Source organism: Clytia hemisphaerica, unplaced genomic scaffold, assembly GCF_902728285.1.
Source record: "Clytia hemisphaerica strain Z4C2 unplaced genomic scaffold, Clytia hemisphaerica genome assembly, whole genome shotgun sequence".
Classification (NCBI taxonomy): Eukaryota; Metazoa; Cnidaria; class Hydrozoa; order Leptothecata; family Clytiidae; genus Clytia; species Clytia hemisphaerica.
This window is the reverse complement of record NW_027103585.1, coordinates 263,766-288,620: the sequence shown is the minus strand read 5'-3', so window position 1 is coordinate 288,620 and position 24,855 is coordinate 263,766. Positions and strand designations below refer to the sequence as shown.

Here is a 24,855-nt window from a genome sequence, read left to right as displayed (position 1 = left end):
AATTAGCCAATAAAAATAAGTCACAAAAGTCACGTGATAAACTACCAATCAAATAATAAGAAAATTAAGTACATCGAAGCGAGCGCTTACGGCGCGTGCCAAAAATAAAGAAAAAGTAGAAAATTATTTATAAGAAAAAATAACTGTAAAAAGTGAGGTTTTTACACCATATACTACCGGGCCACTTAATCGCGCCATCCAGTCTATCAAAAAGTTTTAATTGGACCCCGGACTAAGGAGAAACAGATATTCATTTCTAGGAATAAGATTTTTGAAACTTTTGGCCAACAGATCAAATTTTCCAGGAGGGCTATGTCTGGGAAACAGATGTTTAAAAAAGGAACTCGCTGGATGCTTTCGAGGGTTAGAGTCATACTTGGAAGATATATTTTTATTCATTTGATCGTTTATTTAAACCAGCTTCAACATCCAAAGGACCTTTAGTGCGTTCAGCTACAGCTTAAAAAACCGGCGTGCGACGCCGGGTACCGGCTAGTCATTACTATTTCTAAGTTCTTGTTTGATCTGTCTGTTTAATTCTGTTTTTCTGTTTCTCAAAAATATGTTATTTTTATTTTTTCTTAACAAGTTGATTATACTTCTTCTTTCTTTTATCAATTTTCTGGTTTCAATAGACATACCCTGGTTTTTACTTGGTATCAACTTAGTTGGTACATGTTTATCTATTTCTTGGAGAATGGAGATTAGTTTATTTGTTTTTTCTTCAACATTTTTTATTCCAAAGGTTTTGTCACAAGAAAATTGATTTATGATCCTAGCAGCAGTCTCAAGGTTAAGTTTATGGTAAAGTTTAACAAACTTTGATTTTTTGGGTGCTGTAGGATCAAAGAAAGAATAAGAGACAGGTAGATGGTCAGAACCAATGGATTTAAGTGAAGTAATGTGCTCAATTTGAAAAAATCTAATAGGAGATGTTATAACTTGTTGTATAACTTCTTTAAATTCACCTTTTTTGCTTTTAAAATTTGGTGGCATCACATATGTTTCGTAGTTGTTATCATCGTACAATTTCCTAAAAGTAGTACCTCTATGATTGTCTTTTATGCTGCCCCAAGAATGGTGTTTAGAATTTAGGTCTCCAACTATGATTGCATTTGGAAAAAAAAGTAGTTTTAAAACTTCAGCATCTGCTGTAAAAGTAGGTGGAAAATAGCAAAAATATAGATGAAAAGATTTAAACATATTTAGAAAAGATTTTAATTAAAAGCATTTCGTGTCTCCCTATTTGATATTTCCTTATCTCATCATGTGGAATATTCTCTCTAATTAAGATAGCTGTCCCTCCTCCATAAGATTTTAGAGTTTTTCTATTCTTTCTATTGTTCATAATAGCTGTGTAGTGTTTGATTTTGATGGTCTATTTGTTAATTAACTTTGTTTCGTTCAAACAAACTATGTCAGGTTTTTCTTCAGCTAAGAGAGTTTGTAGATCTTCGTTTTTTAGATTTAAATCCATTAAGGTTTAATTGAATTATTTTTAAGCTCATCATTTTGAAGAAGATGGGGACGCCAGTGGTTCTTCAAGAATTAAAGAGGTATTTCTGAGTTCATCTAAGGAGTTCAAAAAGTTTTCTTTATCAAATTTATTATAATGTCTTTTCAAAATGGATTGGAGATGGAAGCAGATATCAAGATGTGTTGTCATTTTCTGCTGTTCAATAGCATAGCAAGCTTCAAAAAGAATTAAAGATAAAGTCGACAGATCTTTCAGGGAGTGAAAGAATTTCTGACTCTAGGAGAGCAATCTCTTAAGAAAGTATTCACGAAGCAGTGTCCGCATCGTAATACGGTTGATCTTTTGTCATTTTGTAGAAATATGTTTTTCCGTGTCTACAGGACCTTGAAAACCTTGAAAATGAACCACCCAACCTTGAAAGCCTTGAAAACCTTGAAAAATCGTTAAAAACCTTGAAAAGCACTATCCAGTCATTCGAAAAGTAAGAATAAGTAAAAAATCGCCTGCGACGCTAAACCTTTATAAAATTTAGAGAATTCCATATTTCCCTTTTTCTGTTGCGATTCTGTTGCAACGAATGCAACGTATTCTTTTATCATTAGCTGAATTTTTGTCACTAATTTTCCTATGCATGAGCCCTAAGAAATCGGCTGTTCCTCAATTTTTAAATCGCTTCACGGGCGTCTTGGAATAATGACTGTTCATCAATAAAATTTCAAGGATTCCTTAAAACAACGCTTTTGGCAATTGATTTTTGTAAAAAACAAAATCAAAAACAAGGCGTTTTTTAGCCATTTGAAAGAGTTAAAATCAAAATTTTCTCTCGTCGGCGCAAACCATGGTTGCGCCTCCTCAGTCACTGTTGGTTTTGCTTCTAATTCTTTATTTCTACAGTTGGAAGACTAGGGAGCTGGAGTATTTCTTTTTGTGGTATTGCTCTTGAGAGGGAGATAGGAGTTTAACTGTGGAAGTAATTCCCCGGGCACCAAAAGCGAATAAATTTTATTTGGTTTCCTCTATTTTTCTTCCACCTACCACTCAGAAAAAAAAATTCCTGTAAAGAGCCATATCAAGTGAGTATAAAAAAACCTTGAAAAATGCCAAAGTTTTTGCCAAAAAACCTTGAAAAACCACTTTAAAATGACCAAAAAAACCTTGAAAACCTTGAAAATCCCGAAAAAAAATCCGTAGACACTCTGATTGAAGATTGAAGAAATAATTGATTAATGGGAAGTATTCTTGAGGTCATCATTGAGTGTTGAATGCTGTCACTCGAACGAAGCATTCGGACCTTATTCAATAACTTCATCGCGACAGTGGGCCAAATTGTACAACCGAGTTGAACAAAGTCCTCAACTTCTCATTTTTGTAGTATGTATGTTATTCAGTAATTGTTTTGTTATAAGTGTTTGTGGTTTGTGTTAAAAGTAGTGGTGTATGTTGAGATATGAAATAAGGATGCTTAGGTAAAAAAATAGAATAAGCATGGAAGAAAAATTAGAAGATATAAAAGGTAGATGTGATAAGAATGATAATAATCGAGAAAGTAAAAATGGAACATGAAAATGAAAATTACCTTCGATAATTGGAGAGTTAGAGTAAATGTTGTTTGCCATGTTATCTCGAGTCGTGTTAGAGTTAAAAAAGGTAACTTTCACTCACGTTTTTGATTTTGAAGGTGTAGGGCCGTCGGGAAAACGGCCGTAGTTTCTCATCTATTGTTATTTCTTTTTTTATGTTATTGAGTTTGATTGACGTTTTTTAGTGCGGGGCGAAATAAATAGGTGCAGGGCGTGCAGGTGTTAGAAGGGAGGGCATAGTATATATTCCGTTTGATTGACGTATTATGCGAGGGTGGTGGTGTTCTGAAAGGCGTGCTAAATTGGTTTGGCGCATTCTAGATGTTAGTTAGAATAGGGTTAACTTTTGAAATAGTGTGTTTTTGAAATGAGTTTGTTCGAAATAGGGTGTTGTTGAAATGATAGGTCATAGTTTGGTTCCTTTTTCTCCGTTCTGTTATTTTATTTTTTAAGTAGAATGTTTACAGTCTATTACAAAGCTAATTACAAAGGTAATATAAAGGTAGTATTAATATAAAACTAGAAGGTCTAAAATAATCTAAATAATCTAAAATAAAGTGAAAAAACGGTAAATTTTGGATTTATGCTCGTTTGTGTTCTGAATTTTGTTTATGATCTGAATTTTGCTCTCACTAAATGCTCTTTGATATTTTTGTGTCTTTTGTATATAACAAATGGTGTTCCTGGTAATATGTGTTTCAGTTCCGGATCCTCCTGTACTACTCCCCAATGCTTCCTTAATATGTTTTGCAAGGGTATTAGGTGTTCGTAATATTCCACAACGTATGGAAGTATGTTCTTTTTACGTAATGTTCGGGAACCAAATGTTTGTCTTTTGTACAGACATTTCTTTTGGGTTAATTCTCTGGTCTTTTTAATATTTTTATCGATGATTTTGCTTGAGTAACCTCGGGAGAGGAGGATCCTCTTCAAAGATTGTAATTCTTTCTTTAAGATAGTGTTGTCCGTTGTAAGTAGTCTGTATCTTAATACCTGGGTATAGATAATGTTGGCATTGGTGTGGGGTGGGTGGTATGAAGAGAAGTGGAGGAGCATTTTTGCATCAGTTAGTTTTGTGTAAAGTTTACTTTTAAAACCCCCCTCTTTGTCAATGTATATCGCAGTATCAAGGAAGTTTGCCTTTTGTTTTGAGCCAAGCGCCGTCAAATGAATCAACAATATCTATCTTGAGTTATTCCAGCATTATACATTTATTTAAAAAGGAGAACATGGTCTAGTTCAAAAATAGCGACAAGTGAAGTACTGTAAATTTTATTGTTGAATGTGTATTATTCAAATGATTAAGAAAGTATTTTAGGTGTTTTAAAGTGCCTTTCCACAAAAAGAAAATGTCGTCTAGGAATCTCTTGTAAAACATATGTTGTCATTGAAGAACCTCGTAAGTATATTTTCTTCTTCGAACTTACCCAGAAAGAGAGTTGCATATATTGGTGCTACCCTCGTTCCCATCGAAGTCCCGTGATTTTGTTTGTATAATTCCTCATGAACTCAAAATAATTGTTTTCGAGTACAAAGTGGAATAGTGTACGAAGTATTTTGTTGTTAGGTGTAAAAGTTGGGAGTGTATCCCGGTGTTTATCAATATAGGATAAGCAAGCTTCTATGCCTTCTGCTTTGGGTATATTTGTATAAAGGGATTTTATGTCTACAGTTACTAAATAACTAAATGTTAGACGAGTCTTGTAAAAGGACAGTTTTCAAAAAATCCTTTGCATCTTTTTCAATTGTTTAGTAAGAGGCTGTATACATTTTGTGAGGAGTGTTCGAATTAACCGAGGAGACGATCGGTCTGTCAGGTATAAGGGGTTTGTGTATTTTTGGAAGAATGTAAAAAATGCTTGTTCGTGTTTTCTCAGGTGGTAGGAGAAAGTTAAAAGTATTCGTATCAATATGGGGGTGGTTGTGTATAGTTCCCAGGAATCCTATGATGTTTGTTTTTAAATTTTTAATTTCGTTGCGGTCTTCTATTTTTTCATATGATTTAGTGTCTGTGAGGTGGTCAAATATTTATTTCATATATTCTTCCGTACTTTTATTTTTAATTCAAAAACAACAAGATTTCCTTAACTCCTCTGAGATTGTAGACTTTATTAACATAGTATTCCAAGTGGTCCAAAACAAGTTGGAGGCCGACAGGTGGACCAGACTCTGGTTCTTTTGCTAGTTTATTTATGCAATAACTATCCAGAAGATTTGATTTTTTGTCAATATAAAGTGATTTAACTTTTTCACTCCAATTGTCCTTGTCCAAAAGGAATTTTATTTCACTAATTTCTATTTCACAAATAAAAGTAGAAGATTTTGTGTGAGCTTCATTAGCAGAAAGAAAAGAAAAATTGTTGACGTGGGAGTTTAATTCCACTAGATTGTATGGTTTTTCAAAAGTGTGTTCGTGGAGAATGAATTTGATCTTTTTCTTCTTTGAAGAATAAGTGGATTGGACTTAGAAGGTCTGTTTGTTTCAAAGCCAGATTCCAGAAGATTTTTCTTGGTGTTTTTAGAAGAAGAACTTTTTTCAGAGGTAGAAGATGATTGTGAAATTGAACGTGGTTTTTAAATTCTTCAAATACCAAAGTGCACTTTTTTTTCTGAGTAATGAAGTCAGTTCTTATATTTTCAATACTCTGACTTACATCTTCAAGAGGTGGTTCGACAAATTTTTTAAGAGTACCGTAACCATAGCTCGGTCTGGAGGCCCCAAAAAGTACTGTAAGCCTTCCTTAACGTTGAAAACGGTCTGAGAGGAAAGAAGAAGGGTGCCTTCGACCATTCCAGCCCGGACGGGCCTTCCGAAGGCCCGGCGAAAGTCCGGTACGAATCTGGAAAACTTTCTAAATCCCTGGTTTTAAGGCAATCTCTAAGCAGCTCTTCGTGCTCCACGCATTCCACGCACGCGCTCTAAAAGGAATGGTTCTGCAAGAAGACCTGCGAAGGTTCTCGGGTTTTCTTTGCTGGCCGACACTCTGAAATTTCAGAGTACTTTTCACGATTCAATCGCGGCCATTCGCATAAATTTTATCGATTTTCTCGGGCTGTCTTTGGATGCTTGGGCTAAAGAAAACCGATTCTACTGCGACCGTGGTTTTTTTGCTCCGAACCAAATCCAAGATGGCGCCTGAAATTCATATTTTGGCTCTTTGTCAATGTTTTGATTTTTTTATGGATTTTGAGACTTATAAAGGAAAGTTCAATGTTTCAAATGATGTTTATTTAGTTAAGTGTAGCTTTGACATACACCCACAGAAGTGGCTGCTCATACTTATTGACCTAAAAGCTTTGAAAGACTGTTTTGAAAGTTGTATTTTCTACACTGATTTTGCTTGGATGTTTTCTCATTTTTGTTCAAGATGAAGGCTCAAACACCAACCAAATTATTACAGGCATGTTCTCTTATGTAATGATTACTTCTCTCCTGCTATCTGCTTGATTATTAGGAGGAATGAAGCATTTTATCAGAATAATTATAACTTGACATGAGAAATGTCTGTCAGGCATTCAACCGACAAAAAAATTGATTCAAACACCGAGGTTGACTAGTTTAGGCTCTAATTGTATTGTTGGATATTTGGATACTCTTCTTGGATAAATTATTGGTGAGAATTTCTGTTTGTTGAGCTTTTTTAAGCGGTTTTGATGATCAGTTTTTTGGGTTGCATACTTTTTGCAATCAGACTTCAAAAACCTTTCATGAAAACTATTTAATAGATTTGGAAGATAAACAAATACCAACTCTAAGTTCTGGAAAGTATTTTTGTCTAAGGTTACTTTTTGGTTCTTTGGTTTTATTTTGTTATTGTTGTTGGTTTTAAGGTTTGTTGCTGTTTTGTTTTGTTGGTTTTCAACTTTTGTCCTTGTTGCGTTAAGTTGTGAAGATGATTTCTCGCTCAGTTTGAATGTTTTCGATTTTTAGTTTGACATGCGTTTTCTGAATTTTAATTAGCTTTTTCAGATAAAAACTCCAAATTAGATGAAACTGTTTCCGTTTTGTAGCCATGATATTTTCAGGTGCTCAAAGGGCATTCCAGCAGCAAAAAAATTAGTACTTTTGGCAGGTGAAGATTCAGATTGTTCCATGTACAACTACCTTATATCATCTGAAAATATTCTTGGAAAATTTTCAATACTTCAAAAGATTATGCCGGCCATTCTGTAGCAATATTCAATCTTTTGAATATTTAGTTCAATCCAATCCTTAATGCCGATATTTAGTTCAATCCAATCCCCATATTTAGTTCAATCCCTATATTTCGTTCAATCTATTTTTATTCAATCTTTTTCATTCAATCTTTTTTTTGTTCAATCTTTTTTTTTATTCAATCTTTTTTTTTATTCAATCTCTTTTTTTTTTTATTCAATCTCTTTTTCATTCAATCTTTTTTTTATTTATTCAATCTTTTTTTTATTTATTCAATCTTTTTTGCGAAGCGAATATACATGAGCGAAGCAGTTTTGCTATCGTGTATATGTACCTTTAAATCTCACCTACGCTGGGGAGCGCAAATGAAAAATCACTATATATATCCAATCTTTCAAACGCAGAAATGATTGAGAAAGCCGTCCGCCCTTCCTTAGATCAAACCTAGAATCGCGGCGGAGAGACCTGGAATTACGGATGGTTAAATTCGTTTTTTTCAAAAAGTGTCGCCTCGTGCGTTTAGATATACCAATTCTTAAAAGCTACGGAGATAATACACGCGGTTACCGGTACTAGATAAGCCTTGTTTTTACCTCCTTAAGGTTTAAATTAGGAAATCTAAAGAAGAGGTCGGAAAATCAGCGCGGGCTGGAAGCGTTCAAGAAGCGTTCAAATGGCGCTCATTTTTCAAGAAGTCATTGCATTGACTCGAGCAAAGACTTTCGAAGGGCTTTCGAACTTTTCCAAATTCGAACGTTGACTAAAATTAAAAACAACATTGTTTTGAAAAGAGAAATTGGTGTTTTGAAAAGAGATGGTGCTTGATGAAAGAAAGCAGCTGAACTTGCGGAATGAGAAGAAAGAAGATGGAACTTTTATTCTTTCATCGACAGGCAAGGCCCAAGGCTCAACAGAGTTGTTGCTTCATTGCAAGAAGAGGATCTAAAAGCTGAAGAAATGAACTGTATACATATGGTGGGAAAGCCATTCCTTTTGGCTTTTGGTTTAGATTGAATCTTGGTAGTATGTTGGAGTGCTGGACTTTTTGTATATTTTGAATTGATGGGAACAAAAATATTTTGCGCTTTTGGATATGGCTAACCTGGAAGAATTTATTCCTCCCCTTACTCAGTGGAAGGAGAAATGTTTGTTTGTCGTTGTTTATGAAATTTTGGCTTGACCGACCCTCGATGATGTGGGATCTTTGGTTGTTGTTTGTTGTTTATGAATGGGAATACGCATCGATGGTCAGAGAAATAGAACATTGGCATGTGATTGTATTAAAAGATTTTATTGTTGGTAATGGTAATTAATGGTAATGACTTGTAAAATGTCGAAATACAACGACAAAACATGACATTATGTTTATGGATGCATTTTAACTGTTTTAAATTCCTGTGCTACAGCCGAGAAAAAAGTCACAGATTTTTTACTTTTTATGTGAAGAGTTTGCTCCTGTTTGTCAACAACTCGAGTAAGAGGGTAAAAGTCTGTCAAGTAACTGTACTTGCCTCCACAGCAAACTTAAGCTAAGAGTTTCCCAACTTTGAAAAAAATCACAGCCAGTAAAATTTAGAGGTTTTACTTAGTAGAATCGTTGAAGAATAATTTCTATATGTCAGTTTTTTTTATCTGGTTTTTCTTTATTTTTATCTCAGGATTTTACAGCGATAATAGTTTAGATATAATTTTAGAACTTTGTTAAATTTTTCAGAATTTACGATGCAATGATACAATATTCCTAATTAATATGGTTATTGAATTTTTAAACTACATAAGACAACTTATTTCTATTAAATTCTAGTCTTGAAATCCTCTGTATTTCACATCTCTGTCTCAATTAACCGAGTGACTTTTTTTGATTCTCTGGGCTCTTTGCAAGGAAGACCTTTTGGAGAGGCTAGAGAGGTATTTTCCCTCCAGGGACGAAATTTTTGCCAAGTTTTCCAGCGGGTCTATGACACAGGGGTGTTTATGTAAGGTAAAAAGTTTTCGAATGTTATTTTTATTCGAACGTTCGAAATTTAAAATTAGAAAGATTCGAAAGTTCGATTTTGAACGCAGAAGTTCGAAACCGGAAGTAAAACGAGTTTAAAAAATCAAAAACTAAGAAATAAAAATACTCAAGGCTCAGGGTGGACAAATGATTATTGAACTTTTCACAACGATTCATGAAAGAAATCATATAATTTTCCTCAAATCCGTAGAATAGAAGCGAATAGAAGTAAACGTCGTAAGTTTGTACACCTGAAGTTTTTGAGTGTATCTCTAAAGAGGCTCGGTCTCCCTGAACCTGAGCAGTTGTCGGGGTTTCGCGGGGTTTACATTTACGAATTGATTATCAATCTATTTTAACTTGCAATTTGTGTGTGACCCTATAAATATTTTGCTTGCAACTTGCGAATCGAGTGACTTGCCTGGATCGCTTCGCAATTCTTATACATATACACTAGTTTTTTTATTCAATCTTTTTTCTATTGCGAAGCGAATATACATGAGCGAAGCAGTTTTGCTATAGTGTGCATGTACCTTTAAATTCTATATACCCAGGGGAGCGCAAGACGAAAACGAAAATTTAGTTCCCATCTGTTAAATGTGGATTATTATTCAGATCCCGGTTGTTTTCATCCAGGTAGGAGGCGTTTCAATATCGGTTTGGTAGATTGTATTTAGGATGGTTTCGTCCAAAAAAGGAACCACTCTACGGCGCCGAAAATCTCCGAGTCAGGGCAATTTCCATAATAGATATTCCATCGTTCCCGTACATTTCCTCCCGCCCCCACTATATCAGACAGCTGATTGGTTATGATATTTTCGTTGTCATGGTTTCGATCTTTGTGTATATCCATTTTGAATTTTTTGCATTCAAGAATTTCCTGGAAGACTTTCATCGACCTCGAAGCTTAAACTGAAAATTCTGCATATTAGTAAATTTATTGCTCTGCTGTCTTTGTTATTGGTGTTGCAGTTATCACTTGGAAAAATCATATCTTCAGGTTCTTTCACCATTTATAGTTTTGGATTTATAACACCACCTACACAAAGTAACACAACTTTTATGTTACCATCATCAGCATTATCTATAAATAGCTGTGTATAGGGAAGTACATTTTGTTGACTTTTTCCTCACTTAGTTTCACTGCTTTGTAGGAAGGAAATATATTGAATTAGGGTTTCACTCCGTTCTTTATAGACCTTTTAAAAGTTTCACTTAATTTTTGCGAAGGAAATTCAAATTCTTAGGCATAATATCAAATCATTTATCAACGATATTGATAACGTTTAAAAAATTAATACTGTAACAGAAGAGTCCCACACTGCGCTACAAATTATCCAATACCAATCTATCGATCGTGTGCGTCAAAAAAATGTCACGACGATCACGACTTTCCCCACTAGGGCTAAGAAATTTGGGCCAAAATGTCTGCTTTTTTAATTCTGTTATGCAAGCATTATATTCTCTCAAGACTTTTCGTGAATTTGTTTATGAATTTGACATTAACAGTAATAACTCAGGAAAGACAATGATTAGAGAATTGTTTATTGCCATGACATCATCAAACATACCAATTGAAACATACCACCTGATTCCCTCTTTTCATTTTGGGGCAGAATATGATCACAGTCGTTTTCAACAGTTTGATGCTCAAGAATGTCTAATATATATGCTGTACCAAATTTATGACTTAAATCTAAGTTCCGCACCAGAAGAATCTGTGTTTACCATATCTAGCTTAGAGTCTATATTATGTCAAACATGTTATAATGCGTCAGAGAAAACTTTATTTGAGACTATGTGCCATGTTGAGTTTCCTAATCGTTTCAATCATTATTCTATAAAAAATGAAATTTCGAGACTAGTAAACAATCCACATGGAGAATTGCTCCATGACTTGTATGATTGTGCAAATTGCCCATTCCACACACAGGCCACAAAAAGTAAAACTATTATCAACATATCTGAATATTTGATTGTCTCACTAAAAATATTTTGCTATGATCATGCTTCAAACACTTAAAGAAAATTAGTTCCCAACTTGAATATTGAAACTTATTTTGAAAATACATTGCTAGGGAATCTAAACTTGCAAGCAGTTATTTACCATCATGGTGATACTCCTAACACAGGACACTATACTGCTGCTGTTAACTATGGGAACATATGGTATTTTGTCAACGATGCAAAAGTGTCAACTATTCCAGATCCCAATTTCAATTGTAAAGTCAATGATCAGATTGTTCCATATTTGTTAATCTATAGAAAATCAAACAAAAAAGAAGGGGCAACACCCAATCAAAATTCATCAACCCTTAATTCAAAAGAAAATAGTATTGTCAAACCACACATTTTCTCATCTCTAACATTGTCTAAGGGAGAGAAAAATACAACATACACAGGCAAAGAGAAACATCGTCAAGACAAAGCTGATAAACTTTTACAGGGAGAATGTAGTATGTATAATGTCACCTTTTTACCACCTATTGAAAATGAATCGATTACAACAAAGAGGAAACGTAGAAAAGCTATGCGAAGTGAAATTAAAGAAAAAAAAATTTGTGTAGAGAAAACCAGCAATAATGATAAGAATACAAAGTCTGTTAATATTGAAACATGTCATAATAAATCTAAAATAAATGAATTAAATGCACAAGAAATTCATTTTGAAATTAGTTCTGCTAGTGTGTCTAAAGACTCTGGTCACAACTCAATATGTACATCTCCATCACAAAAGAACAAAGAAATTAACACTAATCCTCCTCTTCATTCTCAGAAGGCTGACCAGAATTTAAAGATAACTTTTCCTCCTGTGTCAAAATCATATCAACAAATACCCATAGGTAAATCAAAAAAGCATCAAGAGATCGTCAAGGAGCTAGACATCTTATGTAAAAGTACGTTTTTTCCAAAAAATCCACTTACAACACAGAAAAACGATATACAACTACATCATTCAGATGATAACAATCATGTTCCCTTGCAAAATAATGGAGACATTGAAATGGTTGAACAACCTGAAGTAACAAGCAACGTTATACCTAACTCATTTGTCCACAGTCACGGTGATCTTCAAATCCATGAAAACGTTCTTGTTAAAGAGGCTATTTCTAAATTTATTGAAGGAGAAGACAGCCATACTGTTTCTGAATGTATTACATGCCAGGAAGTCAGGCCAGAATTTTTTTTACAAGTCCCTAAAAAGCAAAAGGATCCTAACTTTTGGCAAGTTCAAGAACAAAGATGTAATAGGTGCAATAATGAATTTCATAAAAAGCAAAAAGGTAATCAAAACCAAGCACTGTTATTTTCAGGAGCTCTGTCCTCTCCTATTGATTGTTTTCATGATGACCAAAGGAATTTGATGCACAATAATCAAAACTTCATTGATGTTCCTCCATTTTTAAAAGGGTTAACTTTTGTTGAAACATTACTAATTATAAAAATCTCTATTGCCATTTATGTTCATTGTTTGAAATATGGCATGCTTGCTTCAAAAGGACACGCAGTAGCCATACCTTCAAATTTAAAAATCTTTACAAAACTGCCTCAATTGCCCACTGAGATTGGTATTTTGTTGATTAGAAGTGGTAGCAATAACTCTAAAGCATACATGGCCTCTAGACAAAGGGTTCAAGATGCTCTCAATGGTTTAGTTTTTGGATTTCCTTATTATGGGTTAGACAACCCACAACACGGATACACACAGTATCATGGAAAAGATCATATATCAGGGAGAATTCTGAAAGGTAAATATTTTTTATATCAGCCCAATCCATATTATCATGATGTAACAATTGAACTGGATCGGCTTCTTAACATTCCTGAAAATCATGGTATTGTTGAAGGACTTCCAATAGTTTCAGCTGATAATAATAACACTGAACAGGCTACTGAAGATAGGGGACCAGCACCAGGTCAGTTTGAAAAGCTTGCTGTAGATGAAGAATTAACAACATCTTCAGGATTTGCAGCCCAACTAACCAACTCTGATGCAGATGAAAATGTTAAAAATGCATTACGCCTATTTCTTGGAGAAAATTGCAATATCGAAGAACTTATTGAAACAGGTGTGATAGCCGACATAGGTAAGCTACACAATAACAAAAGGGAAAAACCTATCCCAGAGCTTTCCACAGAGGGATTTTTTACTATGTGCTATCCTCATATATTTGTTAATGGAACCTGTGATTACACTATCAAAGCAGCCAGGAATTTAAAATTTGAGGACTGGATTGATCATATATACTTTTGTAAAGACAATCGTGTACCTGCTCACAGATTCTTAAAATTTCATCTCATGAATATCAGTCTGCGTCAAAAAGCTTTAAATCAAGGAAGTTTTTGCGTTAACCAACAAATTAATGAAAAGCACATAACAAGGGACGAGTTAGTTCAACAACTAGAAAATGAAAACGAGGCAATTCCTCGCAAAATATTATCAATGAGTGCTAATCTAGTTGACACAGCACCATATTGGCGAGAGAGAAAACATGAATTAGACTCACTTTGTTTTTTTATGTTGAAAGAACACCAGGTTTACCCTACTTATTTTGACACCAGTAGCTGTGCTGAGCACCACTGGCCTCAATTGCATAATGTTTTGATCAAATATATTGCTCAAATTAATGGAGAATCAGAAAGTGATGTTAGAGTTAAATTTACAAATGATTCAAAGTACCGTCACCAGGTAATATTACAAAACCAACACATTGTCACCTCTTACTTTGATATAAGACATACCAATTATAAAGATACTGTTTTAAAAGACCTGTTTCAATATGAAGAGTTTTGGAGTCGTTATGAATTTGCCAAATCACGAGGCCAAATCCATTCTCACTCATTATATTTTTCAAAACTCCACTATCTAATAGTCAAGGCTATATTATCTCAAGATAAGGATGATCCAGCAGTCAACATTGCCAGTGACTTAGAAAAATGGCTCCAAACCAATGAGTTGAACGGAGAAGGTGTTTTTTCTCCCCAATTCGTTTCTATACATCCTGCAGGGGGTGCAGTTGAATACTATGAGGATAAATCCTTTTGCAGCTAGACTTACAGAAGGTGAAATACAAAGATATGAAGGGAGAAATGATCATCCTCGGATGGTTCAACATATACGTCTCAGGCTGTTATCCTGGGCAGGGCAATGTGACACCCAACCCATTGTCTCCCAAGACCTTTTAGCACTGATAAGATATATAACTGGATATTGTTGCAAAGGCAACACTTCAACCCAAGAACTGATTGATCTATACAAGCAAATACTGAATAAAGCAGAACCAACAATATCCCTAAAGTCGGTGGCTCAGAGATTGCTTTTAAAGACAGTAGGTTATGTAGACACTCCATCATCTGCTGCTGACTTTATCAATACTAAAAGAAAGTTATACAGCTGCAGCAGAAGATTTAAAAGAGCTGGTATTAGTGGTTACAGAGTGTGTGATCTTAATGCTAATGATGGACAAGTTACAAAGGAAAACAAATTGGATAAATTTCTTGGAGAAGGCAGAAGAAATGAAAATCCTTACCAGACTTTTTATGACTTTCTTAAAAAATGTGATTGCCCAAAGAGATCTCCTTGTGGTAAGGACCATGTTCCTGTTTTTACTGGTTGTCAACGCTTTTGGGTGTGGCCAACTGGTGAAGACTTTTCCAAAGAACTCCTGATGAAGTTCTCACCTGGTACTTGGAGAAAAGTTGAAGATCTTATGAATGGTTTTGATACATATACAGAGTCCTTCTCCGTTTTCCTTGATTCTGAACACTGTCCAGAATCTGTCAAGATGATGTTACAGTTTGCCAAGATAGAATATGATAAAAAGGTTGCAAGACGTGAGAGAAAAAAAACAAAGACAGCAACCACAGGAAGAGATCAATTTCTCGCAATCTACACTTGGAAGTCAAGATAGTCAAGCTTCACAAGACTCTGTCTTTGACACAATGGGAGCCCTTCTCCTTAGAGACATTGCAAGAGAGAACAGAGAATCCATTGAAGAGGCTCCTGTTGACGAGGAAGTGCTATATAGTGGTGGGGATGATTTCGATTGGCACACAAATGGTTTAAGATGGTTTGGTGTTGAATCTCTTTCTGATGCTCAGATTGAAGAAACTAAAATGTGGCTATCAGACGTATCGAAGCAAGCCAATGAAGCTTTTCTTAGAGAAGGAAGACTTTGTACTTTGCCAGATGTAGACCCAAAATTAGTGAACCACATTCAAATGCTGATTGTTAATTACAATATAAAAATTATATTAGAGTATGCCAGAGGTAATTTTTCTGTTGGGTACGAGAATTGTAAAAGACTTATTGTTCAGGGCCCAGCAGGTACGGGCAAATCACAGATTGTGAAAATCGTCACCCGTCTTGTTCGCCGCATTTTCAAATGTAATCGATCTGTTTTAAATGTTGCCCCCACAAGTGCTGCAGGTCTGCTTTTACCTGATGGTGGCACCATTCATTCATGTGTTAACATTCCTAGAAAAACAAAAGAAAAATTTACTCTTGCTGACCGCCCCATGTCTGCTGATCAGAGCGACCATTTAAAAACTTTAACACTTGATGACGATAAGAAACAACTCTCTCTCATGTGTCTTAATGCAGACGAAAGAGGAATGGTGGGTCAGTATGTTTTGGCATGGTTCCATCGAAGGTTTTCTGAAATGTCAACCAATCTATTAGACATTGAAAGTTGTGTACCATTTGGATGTATTCCCACTTTTAACTTTTTTGGTGATATATTTCAATTGAGAGCAATTGGGGAACGCAATCTATTTGATAAAGTCCTTGAATCAACTGAACCAATTGATATAGCAGGTGCGCTCGTTTACAAAAATTTTGAAGATGTTTTTGTATTAGAAGAAATCATGCGCCAACAGCCCAACCAATCCGCATTGCTGAGACGCTTAGACAATCTACGAATCGGTAATGTAACCAGAAAGGACTGGCAGGAAATAAATCAACGATGTTATGATAATTTATCTCCTGAAGAAAAAAAGAATTTCGATGATGAAACTTCAGATGTTATTTGCTTAACAGAAACATGGAAGGAGGCAAATTGTTACAACCGTTCTGTTTTAAACTCAAAATATCATAATAATGAGAGAGTTGTAAATGCTGAATTCAAAAGCACTGGCTATGGAAAACACCACAACACTGCAAAAGAGTCCTTGTCGCAAATACCCAACAGGACTGTCATTGCTGTTGGATGTAGAGTTATATTGACACGAAATCAAGGTTGTATGACCAGGCTTGGATTAAACAATGGTGCTATTGGAACAGTTATTAGTATTATCTATAAACCTAATGTCAAACCACCACAGATGCCAGAGATTGTTATTGTTGACTTTCCAAGATACAAAGGACCAGTTTGGGATGAACACCACCCTACCTGGGTTCCAATCACAGCCAATATTGTCACTTGTGAAGATGTTAAGAAATGTTGTAAGCGTACTGGCTTTCCATTGATAACAGGTTATGCCATCACTATTGCAAAATCTCAAGGTATGACAATAGGGCCAAACCAACAAGTCACTAATGTTATAATTAAATTGTCTTCTGAAACTACGATGGAACAGTTAAACTGTGGAACATCTTACACTGCTTTTTCACGTGTTACACAGGATGAAGATTGGTGTTTAGTGGAATCAGTACCATTTTCAAGGTTGGAATACTTGAACCGAAACCCACAACTAAAACTTAACCTGATAACAGATGTTCATAATTTTCTTACGCGCACGGTAAACCTCTAAAGGCACTTGAAAATTATACATCTGAGGAAAATAGTCCTCCCGCGGAAAATTCTACAACAAGAATCTTGTTGTGCGCCGGAAAAATAAAAACTAATACGGCGCCCTATTCATAAACACAATCGCGCAACTTTGTTGTCATTCCCAGTCCTTTTGGACGAACGCGGTCCTTACGATTTCGAGATTGCATATTCGTCAGATTGTTTGTTTTCACACATCCCTTTAGAGCTTCAGCGTGGTGTGCAGAAAACATTCACAATCTGATCTCAGGTTACTAAAACTAAGAAAGGAAGAGGAAAAACGACTGCAAAACCTCTCTGCAAAGACAAAATCAGAAAATATGTGCTCTATTGAACAATACTTACAATTACTCAGAGAAGTTGATTCTTTTTGTGATGATGGTATATATGATGCCAATTGTACAGTACCTAATTGTTCTAAATGCGTGATACACAAAAATTGAGGTAAATTTCAAGTGCATGATTAACACTGACAAGGAAATAAATGGATGTGGATTTTTTTATAAGACATGTCTTTTGTACATTTCACGCTAATAAAATGATGATATTTGTGGAGATTGTCGGAGTTGGGCATTTATGTTAAAATGCATGTCTGGAAGGGTGGTTGGGAGGCCCAGACAAATTAAAATGTTTTTGAGTGTATGTCTCACTCTTCTTTAAACTTTGCACCATCTTATATGTTAAGAAGATTTTTGCACCACACCTTTTGAATATTAAAATAAGAAGAATTATAAAGTAATCGGGTGTGGAAGTAGCATCCATTATGATATGTTAAAGCAGTCTGACAAAAAAGTCAACTTGCTAAGGATGTGAAAATTAAGAGCGTGTGTCCCACTCTCACTTCATGAATGAATCGCACCATCTCATATGTTAAGCAGATGTGAATGTGTACCACATTGATGTTAGATGTGGAAGTAGCATCCATTATGATATGTTAAAGCAGTCTGACAAAAAAGTCAACTTGCTAAGGATGTGAAAATTAAGAGTGTGTGTCCCACTCTCACTTCATGAATCACACCATCTCATATGTTAAGCAGATGTGATGTGTACCACATTGATGTTAGATGTGGAAGTAGCATCCATTATGATATGTTAAAGCAGTCTGACAAAAAAGTCAACTTGCTAAGGATGTGAAAATTAAGAGTGTGTGTCCCACTCTTACTTCTTCGAAACAATGCATATTATCTCATATGTTTAGTAGATGCGAATTTTTACTCTTTTGTAATTGTAGTCCATTCGCTTTATACGTACACTCTTTTTACCTACCATGTGGAAATCATTCTCAAAGGGATTAGTCAAATTATGCCAACATGCTTTGTTTTACAGTAGCAAAAAAGAGTGCACGATTAAAGCGAATGGACTTTTGACCTTTTTTATTGTCTAATTTAGACTTTTATTTGGTACAGAGGAAACTTTTTTAAAGGGTGATGTCATTTATTTAAATCACTGAGCTACATTCATAACCCTCCATGAGGAAGTCTCCAAACCCCACCCATTCAAAGCAAAATTGTTAAGTTTATGAAATTTGATAATAGCCGCACTACTCAAGAACCGACGCTCCTATTTAAAATGAAAATTTCTTTTGATGCTACTACATTAATGGGGTACCATATCTCGAGAAACACAGATCATATGGCTGGTCTAATTTAATGTTTAAATACAGCTCAGTAATTTAATAATTTAAATACACAATATTAAATTCTTAAAGATACAGTGTAACCTACTTTCTTTTTCAGAAATAAAATGAAAACAGTAATGCAAAGATACAACAGATTCTTCTGCGAACGCACCAAAGACGGTAATCAACATCAGCAACAGCAACAAGATTTAAGGCAAGTCCTCGAACAAAGGGTTCAAGAACAAGTCGATCAATTGCATGAACAACATCAAAAATCAATTGAATCAATCCAAAACAAGCACAGACAGGATATTGAACAATTGCTGAGTAGATTTGGGAACGCTGAGGGTAGTGAGAATGACCACACGGATGGAGATTTCCTCCTGGAAGAGACGCCTGAAAATAACGATGAACAAGAAACCCCGGATGAACCAGTTGTGAGTAAAATTTACGATATTAAAGAATCAATTGAGACCATGGTTTTCTTGCACCGAAACGTTGAAGTGCCAAATGTCAAAACCATCTATTCTATACCCTTTGAACTTGACCGTGTAACCGGTACTCTACTTTATGTTTAAGTAAATTTGATATTCTATTTAAGGAACTCACACGTGCCGATTTTGATGAGTATCGTCTGGACCATCCCGGGCCAATGTCAACCAGCGCCTTCAATAAATGGAAGAGTTTGGGAGGCAAAGACGCTTCTTGGTTTGTTTGGCGGGTGGGACGAAGAAATCGGGGTAGGGGTGGAAGGGGTAGAGGTGGTCGGGGCAGGGGTCGTGGTTTAGGTCGGGGTAGAGGTAGAGGGGGTATTGCTACGGGTAGAGAGGATGATGTAATGGGAAGGGATGAGAGAGGGAGAGGGGGTAGTGTAGTGGGTGCTAGAGGGGCTAGAGCTGACAGGGGGGTCGAGGTAGAGGTGGTAAGGGGGGGAGGTTTCTAGGGGTGTGAGAGAGGGTAGAGTTGGGAAATTTTGGGAGAGGGATTTTGGAGGGAGGGTTATTTTTAATTTACAGGTGGAGAAGGGTGGTGTTGGTATCAATCATCTTTGATAGCTGATTGATACGGTGCATTCAAACTTAATGAATTATTTATTGAAAATCTTCGTATACACAATCATACCCTTCTTTACCTGTGAATTTTAAATATTTATGTTCAGTGATGCAATTATACAGTATTTCATTTTATAAAAAATTTGAAGAAGCCCTCAGCTAGAATTCGTTTAGCATTAAAGGATAAGGAAAAGAATTTAGCATTTTCGAAAACTTATATTTGATAGTTGGTAAGTAATAAACGACAGATAGAACCCATAGTTAAATCCCAGAAAATCTTGAAAGGTTTTACTTCGTAAGTAAACCTTTGTTTTAAATATTTCATTTTTGTATACAGTCCTACTTTTCTGTCTCAACTTTGGAAGTTTTAGCCCTAGCTCAGCAAGATGATTTTAAGTCTCTCATAATAATGCTTTGAGGAAAAGTAAATTATTGTATAGTCTCCTGTGCAAGGTTCACACAGGTTTAGGTTAGATTTATTATATAGTTTCCTGTGCAAGGTTCACACAGGCTTAAATAGGTTAGATTTATCATATAGTCTCCTGTGCAAGGTTCACACAGGAAAGTAAATTGATGCTTAATAGAAATCAGCGAGGTAAGAACTTATATACCGTTAGTTGTTTAGTTCTTTACATTTTTTTTACTAGTCTTAAATTTGACCTTTTTGGGAAGTGGTACACTGCTAATGAAAATTTTTAATCCTAATTTGTACATTATATAGCTTGCAATGTGTTTGATGTCTATTTGCATTTATGGGCATAATGTTCTACTTCTTATGCATTCTAAATTTTTAATTTTTTTTCTATATTATAGCAAATAATATAATTTATTGAGATGATTCTTTCTAACGTCACGAAACAAAATTTTAAAAGGTATGAAATATCCTTTCACCTTGTAATACTGAGAAAAAAAGGATTTAGTAACCGTTTGAGTCATAGAAAGTTTGATCTGTAGGCAAAATCATGTGAGACTGAATTTATCTTTAAAGGCATTTAACATCTCGAGGTACGACATAACAAGAGTCGAATGTTCATACTTTACTTATTCGTTACAGAAATGTCGGTGGTACATGGCATGACACAAGGAAAAAAGATTGACTCACATGGCAAGATAAGAAAAGTTATTCATGCACATGGGTGTAAAGAGTGGTAAATTTTGATTACTGACACACATCTACTTTATAGAGCCCTTTTAAACTTTGTAGCTAGTAAAAATGAGATCTCTGTCTGAACTGCACGTTTTTTTCTTTGTCTTTTGGAATACAAGGAAAAGTTTTCATGAGTGCTATAATGTAAAATCTCGATTTCTCATTTCAGTATCGCATTTTTATATGACAGTGGCGTTTTTAAAGATAAAAAATGTTTAACGTAACAACTACTTCCGACTGGTAAACTATGTTATTTTGGCTGTATGATACATCAACAAGACCTAAAAGAGAGGTAAATACACGCTTTTCTATAATTATAGTGTTAATTGGCTGAGGGTGAGTGTTATTCTCATTTTTCTATCGTTCTAAATAATAGGCCTATTGTTCAAAACCTCCGAAATCTCACCCTGATATTCTGATAAAAGTTATTCCTATAAAAAAACGTGTAGACCGATCACATACCTTTATCATTTCTTATATGGATATTTTGCTAGTATGACAGATGGCTGCTGACTACGCTGTTAAAAGGAAATATTAGTGCAGTGATAAAATAATCAATGTGGATCTTCTTTTAGAATGTAGATGTGTATTTCTTTCATTCCAATTTATTAATTATTTCTTAATTTAAGGAAGTGCTGGCATTTTTGTCTGTAATGTAACTTTTATTTCTTTCATTTCAGTTACGTTTCACCCTTGGTGTTCAAAATCTAGATTGTTTCGCCCTTATGACGAGAAAGAGCATCGAAAATTAAATAACTTGATTTATAACTGGATGTCGAAAACTCTTCACGAAATACACGCGTAATTCCTGTGGAGACTACTGGAAATCGACACTTTTTTATAGAGCCGTATACCCTTCATATACTCTGGAGGCGCGTAAATTTAATTTATAATCAGACAATTGAATATTATTTGTATTTTAACTATTGTTCAGAATGATTATTAATTCTTAAGACAAGATGTTCTAACTGGAATCATTCTGCTTTTATTCAATCTGGAGTACAGAACTGCAATCGTTCAAACAAAGCTCTTGCTCCCCTAATTACCCACCCCCTATTTATAAACACCTCCTTGAATAAACGTCTTTCCGAAAGAAATAATTACTTACATACTCACAATTAGTGCCGAAATTTTTTGAGAAGTTCCTTTAAGTAGTAATTGAAATCGAGTGACAGGCTGTGTTTTTCGAAATTAGTCCTGTGATTGTTTCGTTATTTTAAAACAAATTTTCGTGATTTTTTGAAATTTTTAAAGTTAATGATCCACCCTTAGACACACAGGGTGGGTCTAATATCCACCCAAGTAAAACGTCCACCCCCTTCTCTTCTTTGCTGTGGTTTTTACTAATTTTTCGGATAAAGAAGCAACAAAAAACTAAAGGGGTGGAAGATTTCGAAATATACTTATCGAGACTATTTACTTCTCTTGCGAATGATTTAAAATTTTGAAAACATAAAACAAAAGAATAGAGAGAAAAAAAGAAAAAACATAAGAGGCGGCCTCGGGCACGTCTGGGCAGATATTATAATCTATCAATCAAAACAAAGTTATCGAACAACTCAAAGTCTTTATAAAACGGCGCGAATCTGATTTAACACATTTGTGGAGCAAGAAGCAAAAGTCATCTTTTAAAAGAACAAAACATTGCGTTCGAAAACGAAAGTGACACACAAACAAAATGACATACAGACTACGGCTATTAATATATAGATTCAACTAAACTTATTCAATTAAAAATGTCTGGTCATCATGAGTCCCCAACTTTTAGCTCGTTTAAAGATTTCAAAGAAAGCTTTCATTAATTAATTTCTGTCAATAAACTACAATTAATTTTCCCTTCCATAATTTTTTGGCTAATTAGTGATTTAGACTATAGGCTTTTAATGGAAATACATTTGGTGGTAATAGAATCCAAATAATACATACTTGTCGGCATGCACACCCGCTTACGCTTTGCTTTTTTTGCTGGAGAAGAAAAGAACAATTTTCATTTATGTTACAAATTTACTACTAAACGAATCCCTCTCTATTTCGAAGAAATCTCTTAGTCTCTATCAAATCGAATTAGAGAGATATATCACTGTCTTTCAAACCGACTGATGATCAAAGTATCGATTGACGTCAAATGTGCTAGGTAAAGTATAGAATCGCGAATGTAGAACAATCAACTTGGTATTCATGATATGCACCACTGGAGAGTCTAAGAACTTTTAAAATTTTCTACCCAATGCGTCATTCAAACAATAGAAAAAGTGACGTATTGGGTGGAAAATTCTAAAAGTTTTTAGAAGACTCTCCAGTGGTGCATACCATGAATACATCAATTTTATTTCATATGAGATTGATCAGGAACTATTTTTGAACTTACATTTATTCAGTGTTGAAGTTGATGTCCTTTTGTTGGTGGAGACATTTTGAGTGGTTTTTGATTTACTATTGGTTTTGACAGGGAAAGTTTTGTTGTTAGTATTATTAATTTGTGACTTGCTCAATGCTGTGACGTTGAAAACATTTTCTATATTACCAGTCTGGTTAAGCGTTGTCGATAGTTGATTACAGAAAGATGATAGTTGTAGACTTTTGTTGGTTTTTACTCTGGATCTGGTCAGCCTGGTGGAGGTGTTCCGAGAATTGTTCAACTGATTTTCTGAGGTTTGTTTGTCGCTCTCTGGTTGATTTTGAGTAGATTGTTTGGATGATTTTGATTTTGAAGTGGACTTTTTGGACCTAGTTTTGGTCGAATTTAAAATGCTTTTATCTGAAAGAAAGAAAAAGTAAGCATAATTTAGTTTTAAAAGGCTTTCTTAATCAATCAAAGATTTTTAAAAATTACTGTAATAGATAATAGATAATTATCGATAATTATCTATTATCTATTACAACTAAACTAGCCGGTACCCGGCGTCGCACGCCGGTTTAGCTGTTGCTGAACGCATTTTAAAGTCCTTTGGATGTTGGGAAGTTGGCTTAAAATACGATGAAGTCAAAATTAAAGGGAAAAATTATCTTCAAAGTTTGACTCTGTCCCTCCCAGGTCACGTATCTTCTAACCATATTTTGAAAAAGATTTTTAAATTGTTGCAAAAATGATCAGAAAGGGCGTTATTCAAACTATACCATACCAGCGACCTGCGACGTCCGAAAAGGCTTTGCAATTAGATTTTTTTCTCGCTTCGCTCGCTTTACATTTGCCGTACTTGTTGATGATTAGGAAAACTTTGATGTCAAGATAAGAGGAGTGAAATTATAGACATGACACGAGATTCGTCGAAAAAAGGCAGCCCGTGGGTACTTAGGCAAGAGAAGGATACGGGCATGAGCCGTTCTTAAAGATGCCTTTTTAAAAATGGCAGTCCCTGTAAGGGTTGAAAAAATCAGAAAATCAAACTTCAGTCCCACTAAGAGTCGGTAAAAATAGGGAAAAAAATTCAACTTTTTACCCCCAGAAAGATAGAAATTTAATCAAATTAGTCCCAATAAGGGAAGTAAACTTCACAAAATTTCGCTTGTTTCTTCTTCTCTCTAGTCTCGCTAAGGGTATAAGGGCCAAAAGTCAGGTAGCTAGGCACCTTCGTCATAACTTTTCGAATTCAACAATGAATGACTTAGATTTACAGCAATATAATTATCGACATGGATGTTTATAATAAGTCCCTTTTTACGAAGAAAGATCTCTTGTTTTTACCGCCTTTCGAATGTATTGTTAATGTTGCTGTTTAGTTGTTCCAACAAACTTGTCTTGTGATTCTTATGTTTTAAATGTTTTAAATTTCGAAATTATAAATTGAAATTTGTTCTTTTCTAAAACAGATTTTGTTTGAAAGATTTTCTTTAGTTTTGTTTTGAAACGAATTCGAATGTCTCAAATCAAATAAGGTCGTTAATTACATTCGAAAACATAAAACAAAAGAATAGAGAGAAAAAAAGAAAAAACATAAGAGGCGGCCTCGGGCACGTTTGGGCAGATATTATAATCTATCAATCAAAACAAACTTATCGAACAACTCAAAGTCTTTATAAAACGGCGCGAATCTGATTTAACACATTTGTGGAGCAAGAA

The 24,855-nt window shown here is 34.9% G+C and overlaps 1 long non-coding RNA gene across 1 annotated transcript; it reads left to right on the top strand.

Annotated features, from left to right (window-relative positions):
* Positions 1-19,950: 19,950 nt before the first annotated feature.
* LOC136801332 (uncharacterized) lies at positions 19,951-21,763 on the top strand. Its single transcript, XR_010845835.1, has 4 exons — positions 19,951-20,520; positions 20,703-20,796; positions 20,965-21,087; positions 21,476-21,763. It is a non-coding gene; the product is annotated as an uncharacterized lncRNA (long non-coding RNA).
* The last annotated feature ends 3,092 nt before the right edge of the window (positions 21,764-24,855 follow it).